The sequence below is a fragment of the Protopterus annectens genome, chromosome 9.part0 (genome assembly GCF_019279795.1).
Source record: "Protopterus annectens isolate FY-2018-M chromosome 9.part0, PAN1.0, whole genome shotgun sequence".
Taxonomy (NCBI): Eukaryota; Metazoa; Chordata; order Ceratodontiformes; family Protopteridae; genus Protopterus; species Protopterus annectens.
Genome location: NC_056743.1, coordinates 37,468,798 through 37,477,217, shown reverse-complemented (window position 1 = coordinate 37,477,217; position 8,420 = coordinate 37,468,798).

Sequence of the window (8,420 nt, the reverse complement as noted above, 5' to 3'; positions counted from 1 at the left end):
TACACACTCTTCTGTCATCTCCTTCCAGTCTTTGGTCAGTTTAGTACCTACCTACCTTTTTCTGTTATACACCTAAAAAAGCCCTTGCTTCCCTTCTTGATCCCTTCTGCTAATTCCGTTACAATTTTCATCTTTGTCGCCCTTTTGCTAGCCCCATGTACTGTGCCTCCTCCTTCCCACTTTCTCCTTTTCACCATCTGTACACCCTCTCTTTTGCTGTAATTGCTAGTCTAACATTCCCATGTCGCCATTTTGGCTTACGTTCTGACACTGAACAACAAGTTTCTGTATCTGACTTGCCTGGCTTCTTAACAGCAGCTTGATTTTTTTTTTCTGTAAGTAAACTGCTCTGTTGTTTAGCTGAGAGTGTTGTTAAAAGAGAGGCAAAAAGCACTTGCAATTAGCCCTGATGAGAGCTTGGCTGTGTTGTAAAAGCTCTTGGATCTGGTTTATCTGGTTTGTAGAGGCCTGTTTTATTGACTGGTTTTCTCTGACTTTCGCCCATTGTCTCTATCTGACTACCTATGTTTGATTGTATTGCCCACTGTGGTAATCTGACTACCTAAGCCCCTCCCTCTCTCTTTGATTGTATTGCCCACTGTGGTAATCTGACTACCTAAGCCCCTCCCTCTCTCTTTGATTGTATTGCCCACTGTGGTAATCTGACTACCTAAGCCCCTCCCTCTCTCTTTGATTGCTATTGTCAGTTGTGTAAGCTAATTACTTTCCCCGCCCATTGGTTTCCATACATTCAGAATACTGTGAGAGCTCTCAGCAAACAAGTACTGCTCCTTAGTTAACCTCCCCTAGTACAAATCATCATTTTCACAGAGCTCCCATCTGCCATAATTTGAGAGGATCCTCAATAAATCCTGTGCCATCCCTGGCAGATAAAATATTTATTTTACTGTTCTGCACTTTAACTGCTTCATCTCCTGACTTTTTTTTTCATTTTAAATTGTTTTCAAGTACTCTGATATTGTGTTGTCTCATTGCTGAGAACTGCACATTTTAGAAGCTTTTAGAAGCTTTACTGACAGTGTTACTGTGTCATTTGCTAGTTTGTATTTTTGTTGGCACTTAATTGCTGTATACCCGCAAGTTTGGCCCTGTTAAAGGGCCTCAAAAATGCACCCATATTAGTCTGCATCAACAAAGCACCCTTAATAGCTTTCTAACCTCAATACACCACCTCCTTGTAGCTCACCAGTCAAAGGACTGGACTGTCTTCTTCATCTTCTTTCGGCTGCTCCCGTTAGGGGTTGCCACAGCGGATCAACTGTTTCCATTTCTTCCTGTCCTCTGCATCTTGTTCTGTCACACCAACCACCTGCATGCCCTCTCTCACCACATCCATAAACCTTATCTTAGGCCTTCCTCTTTTCCTGTTACCTGGCAGCTTCATCCTTAGCATTTTTTTCCCAATATACTCTGTATCCCTGCTCAGCACATGTCCAAACCAACGTAATCTTGCCTCTCTGGCTTTGTCTCCAAACCTTCCAACCTGGGTTGACCCTCTAATATACTTATTCCTAATCCTGTCCATCCTCGTCACACCCAGTGCAAATCTTAACATCTTCAACTCTGCCACGTCAAGCTCTGACTCCTGCCTTTTTGTCAATGCCACTGTCTCCAACCCATATAACATAGCTGGTCTCACTACCCTCTTATAGACCTTCCCTTTCACTCTTACTGGTACTCGTCTGTCACAAATCACTCCTGACACTTTTCTCCACCCACTCCATCCTGCCTGTACTCTCTTCTTCACCTCCCTTGCACACTCACCATTACTCTGAACTGTTGATCCCAAGTATTTAAACTTATCCACCTTCGCCACCTCGACTCCCTGCATCTTCACCATTCTTCTATCCTCCCTCTCATTCACACACATATATTCTGTCTTAGTCCTGCTGACCTTCATTCCTCTTCTCTCTAGAGCATATCTCCACCTCTCTAGGGTCTCCTCCACCTGTTCCCTACTCTCACTACAGATCACAATGTCATCTGCAAACATCATAGTCCACGGGGACTCCTGTCTGATCTCGTCTGTCAACCTGTCCATCACCACTGCAAATAAGAAAGAGCTCAGAGCTGATCCTTGATGTAATCCCACCTCCACCTTAAATGCATCCGTCACTCCCACTGCAGACCTCACCGCTGTCACACTACCCCCGTACATATCCTGTACCACTCTTACATACTTTTCTGACACTCCCGACTTCCTCATCCAGTACCACAACTCCTCTCTAGGCACCTTGTCATATGCTTTCTCTAAGTCCACAAAGACACAATGCAACTCCTTCTGACCTTCTCTGTACTTCTCCATCAACACTCTCAATGCAAACATTGCATCTGTAATGCTCTTTCCTGGCATGAAACCATACTGCTGATCACTAATCATCATCTCCCTTCTTAACCTAGCTTCTACTACTCTTTCCCATAACTTCATGCTGTGACTGATCAATTTTATCCCACTGTAGTTACTACAGCTCTGCACATCACCCTTATTCTTACAAATCAGTATCAAAACACTTTTTCTCCATTCCTCAGGCATCCTCTCACTTTCCAAGATTTCATTAAACAATCTAGTTAAAAACTCCACTGCCATTTCACCTAAACACCTCCATGCTTCCACAGGTATGTCATCTGGGCCAACAGCCTTTCCATTCTTCATCCTCTTCATAGCTATCCTTACTTCCTCCTTGCTAATCCACTGCACTTCATGATTCACTATCTGCACATCATCCAACCTTCTCTCCCTCTCATTCTCTTCATTCATCAACCCCTCAAAGTACTCTTTCCATCTGTTCAGCACACTTTCCTCGCTTGTGAGCATGTTTCCCTCATTATCCTTTATTACCCTTACCTGCTGCACATCTTTCCTAGCTCGGTCCCTCTGTCTAGCCAATCAGTACAGCTCCTTTTTGACTGGACTGTATGGATATGAAATGTCCTAACTTCCCTGTAGCCATTCTAGTGGATATGGGTTTCTTGATACAATGTAGCAATTGTCTCATGCTTATCGACAACCACGTAATCCTTAAAGAACAGGCACAGTATGCAAGAAGTGTACTTACACAATGACACTGGAGGCTAAACTCTCGCATACAAGTGCACATCAGGATGTCAAAACCACAAACACAACAGCCAACTTGCATAGCACACAACACACATATCCTAAGGCACTTAAAAGCAACCTTCCTAAACAACAAATATTGCTTAGACTGCCTGTTGTCAAAGCTATGCCTCAGCAAGCCCAAAGGCAGTCAGAAAAATCAACACCTAACACACAAATATCATTACTCTTAGTGGAGCTTCAAATACTAAGTCCCTAATACAAGCAAACGCACTTCCACTGTAAGATATACTGATGCCCCTCTAACCAGACCAAACACACTTCCACTGTAAGATATACTGATGCCCCTCTAACCAGACCAAACACACTTCCACTGTAAGATATACTGATGCCCCTCTAACCAGACCAAACACACTTCCACTGTAAGATATACTGATGCCCCTCTAACCAGACCAAACACACTTCCACTGTAAGATATACTGATGCCCCTCTAACCAGACCAAACACACTTCCACTGTAAGATATTCTGATGCCCATCTAACCAGACCAAACACACTTCCACTGTAAGATATACTGATGCCCCTCTAACCAGACCACTTCCACTGTAAGATATACTGATGCCCCCCCTAACCAGACCAAACACACTTCCACTGTAAGATATACTGATGCCCATCTAACCAGACCAAACACACTTCCACTGTAAGATATACTGATGCCCCCCTAACCAGACCAAACACACTCCCACAGTAAGATATACTGATGCCCCTCTAACCAGACCAAACAAGGAGAAGAGAAATTGCTTATCTGGAGCCAGGATCTGTCAGATTTTGCAGATATTCAAGTTATTGCAGCACAGGAAATGGTATGATTTCATTACAATCCATGTAGGTGTAAATGACCTCAGATGTTACTACCTGGACTATACGAAGAGAAACATTATAAAGCTTTCAGATTCTGTGTCTCAGACTGGTATGAGCCAAGCACTGAGCAGCATATTTCTATCACCAAGAATGATGCCACAATAGGAGCAAAAAATGATTGATTTCAACAACTGTATGTCTTTCTGGTGTCATTCTGAGGGGATACACAATTCGCCAGCTTGCGGGGCATGGTTAACAGACTACGTTGCTTTGCCATAGATGGCCTGCTTATCTACCTTCATAGTGCTTTTGTTAGGCAATGCCAAAATTACGAACCTACCAACCAACTCAACTGCACTTCGGGTTGTTGCTGCTCAATGCCATGAGCTAAACAAAAAATTGCACTCCCTCCAAGCCCTTCTCAGTCCTGAGAACATAGACATCCCTGCAGTTACAGAGGCATGCTTTACAAAAAGAGAGAAAGCACCCTGGCAGTGCAAGGTTTCAGTATCGTCCACACTTTTAGAACAGTAGCTGCACAAACAAGGATTAAAGGTGGAGGAGGTGTCTCAATATACATGTATAACAAGCATACCTCTAGGCCGGTCAAACAAGATGATGTGCTGGAGTTTCTCCATGTGCAGGTCAGCATAGTCAAAATCACCTACTATATGCTAGCCAGCTAGAGGTCACCCTCCATGTCCCAAGAAGCTTAGAATGCATATTTGGACCTACTGGAGACTCTTACCATCCAACCTAATTACCCCTCTGTAGACTGGGAATCCTACATGGTCTCAAATCTACTAGCACAGAGATTACTGGACTTTGCAGTACAACACCCTTGACCAAACAGTGAATTCTTCCACTAGAAGCTCCAACATACTGGACCTCATGCTCACAAATATGGGAGAACACTGCACTCTCCCAATGTCTAGTCCTCCCTGGTAACGTCTAACCATAAAACTGTCTCCTTTGAAGTAAAAATCAAGTGCATAATCCCATTAAAACCAATAACAGTTAGGAAATATTCTAAGGCAAATTACCTTTTAGTAAGTGATGGTTTGTCAAAATTCAGTGCCCCTCCAAGCTCAGTGAACAGAGCAGCGTAAGCTACGTTGCTGTCATAAACTCTGTACAACCATGTCAATGGCTGCATATAGGTTGCTGTACCTACTAGACATAAGCCCATGACTAGCCCCAGAAACAAACTGCCCTGGTGGTATCACAAATTAAAGTCACAAAATTGATATTACTGCACGGTAGCTATATATGAAACCAACACTATGCGTGCCAAAATCCTTTATTGCAAAGCTTTTGGGTCTACACCCTTCAACAGTACTGATGAAGGGTGTAGACCCGAAGGTATCCCAAATTAAACAAGATATACATCAAAAGTAACAAAATATTATGGCAAAAATCAGGAAGGGTAATACTCATAAAGATAAAAATTATTTTGTCAAACTAAATAGTCAACTAAGAAGGCTAATTAGGTCAAGCAAAGCCAGCTTTGAGGTTACGATAGTTTCCCAGGTGAAGGATAACCACAAGGCCTTCAGCTATGGGAGAAATGTCAAGGGTAGCACACAGCAACGTGCTCAACAGGCGCTTAATAGTGTCACATTTACTAAGCCTGGCAATATAGCAAACCACTTAGCAGACAAAATGAGTTCCAACTCCCCCCCCTTCACCCACAACCATCCTCCAAGAAATACCCTCAAACATTACCCCTCCAACTATAACTAGGTAGCATGTACTGGCTGCACTTGTTAAAGCCAACAAATTAGCCTCAATTGCCCCCTATAACATCCCAGGATACCTCCTGAACAGTCTAAAATAGGATTTATCAGGACCCTTGGAGTCATTATTTAACTATAGTCTTAAAATAGACTTTCTGCCCTGACAATAGAGGACCGCGACGGTCATCTCCCTTTATAAGGGAGGATTGTCAACAAATCTGGGAAACTACAGACCCATTAGTCTGACTAGACTTATTTGCAAAGTCATGGAAAGAATTATCATTGAATTTATCAGTAAGGACATAGGAGACCTCAAGACACTGGATCCATTTCAGTTTTCCTTTGCCCAAGGAAGGTTATGCTTACAGAATCTGGTGGAGTTCTTTGAAAAGGTCACTAAGGCAGTGACTGCAGCAAAACAGTGCATACTGCCTACACAGATCTGGCTAAAGCATTTGATACAATACCTCATTTAGGCATTGCCAACAAACTTACAGAACTAAGAATAACCCCCGCTATAACACACTGGATATCTAGGTGGCTCACTGATCGGACCGAGGAGGTTAGAGTCAGTTAGGCCACCTCCACAAAGAGGTCAGTCACCAGTGGAGTCCCCCGGGGATCTGTGCTGGGCCCACTCTTCTTTAGCATCTACTTCTCAGATGTCAAAGCCAATGTGACAGCCCTCTGGCTAACCAAGTTTGTAGATGATTGCAAACTGGGAGTAGACACTTAATGCCCCACACCCTACAGGAAGATGTAAAACAAACAGCGCTGAAGCCATTCTCCTATATATATATATATATATATATATATATATATATATATATACACACACACACACACACACATATATATATATATATACACACACAAACATATATAGATATATATATATATATATATACATATATATATATATATATATATATATATATATATATATATATATATATATATATATATATATATATGTGTGTGTGTGTGTGTGTGTGTGTGTGTGTGTGTGTGTGTGTGTATATATATATATATATATATATATATATATATATATATATATATATATATATATATATATATATATATATGTGTAAGTGTGTGTGTGTGTGTGTGTGTGTGTGTGTGTGTGTGTGTGTGTGTATATATATATATATGTATATATATATATATATATATATATATATATATATATATATATATATATATATATATATATATATATACACACACACATATATATATATATATATATATATATATATATATATATATATATATATATATGTGTGTGTGTGTATATAGTTTTTTTTTGTCTAATCTGGAATGCATACCAAGCTGTCTGGAAAAATGCATGTATTGTTTATCTCTGCACTTTATTTCCCCAAAGTCCCGTAACTCACAGACTCTTGTTAAAGCCTTTAAAAGTTCTCCTTTAGGGTTTATTTTTCAGTTGTCTTGGTCGTTGCTGGCATCATCTGGTTTATCCAACACATTCCAGTCTCCCCCTACTATTCCTATACTCTGCATACATTTCTTTACCTGCAGACCTTGCCAGTAAATAAATGTTACCTAGTATAATCACCAGTTCCCCCTTATCAAGATATATCTTCCCTATTCATCTTTCCTGTGCTCCAAAATCTGTATAGGGACCCCATCTTTATCGGTATTAGGACTTCTCTTTTTCCATTCTTCATCCCTTTATTAGTGAGAGAAGACCATTTTACCACAGCTGGATGACCAAAAGGACATTATTCCAAAGTCAGAAAACCCCTTTCCTAAACATGCACTCACCTTATAGCTTAATCAAGGCAGTGATGGGTGTGTCCCTCTCTCCATGGGGCTGTGAAAGTTTAAGACCCCATACTGGGGAAAAATACTTAGCTTTCGGTTGTTTGACAAAGCTGAGAAATTCTTTTTGAATAGTTCAGGGAAAAAAACTCTGACCTTGAATGGTTGGTATTTGGCAGACCAGACAGACCCCACTGAAACATACCAGAAATGTACTTTTCTTATTTTCAGTTAATGTTCAATGAAATCACGTGTTATGTGCCAATAATTAACAGCTTCCTTGTATCACAGAAAGAATACCCCATGCCATGGTGGCAGAAGCTATACTAATTTCCATATTAGATGCCTTTACCAGAACATGAAGGATTATAACTGAGTTGCTATGTATTTGAAAAATGGATGTCAAGAAATTCCCCTCAAGAATGAAGTTTGCTAAGTCGGTTTCTTGAAATCCCCTTCAAGAATACGAAACAACTCGTTATGACAAGAGATCTGATATGTGGGGAATTTTAGCTACCCCAGTGTGAGACTGCTACTTAAAAAAGATTTTGTGTGTCAGTGTAAGGGGTGTGACAGCTTTTAAAGTTTCTGGTTGTTCGGAGGTATATGACCCTTTTAACTGTAGTCATGTGGCAACCTGAAGTGTGTTTGCAGCGTTTGAAGCTGTTGCCTGGTTCCTGATGCTGCTCCCATGTGACTGTGGAATCACAATGTTTGTGTTCTTTTACAGCAGTTAATAATGTATGTATTACAAGCTTGTTATTCCTAGGTTCTTATTCCTGTAACAAGATCATTTATTTCTAATATTTGGAGCATGCTCAGACTGATGCACATAGTACATATGATTTGTAAGGTTTAAGAATCTCATACATGCTTATACGGTTCGTATTCCTGTAATAAGATCATTTATTTCTAATATTTGGAGCGCGCTCAGACTGATGCACATAGTACATATGATTT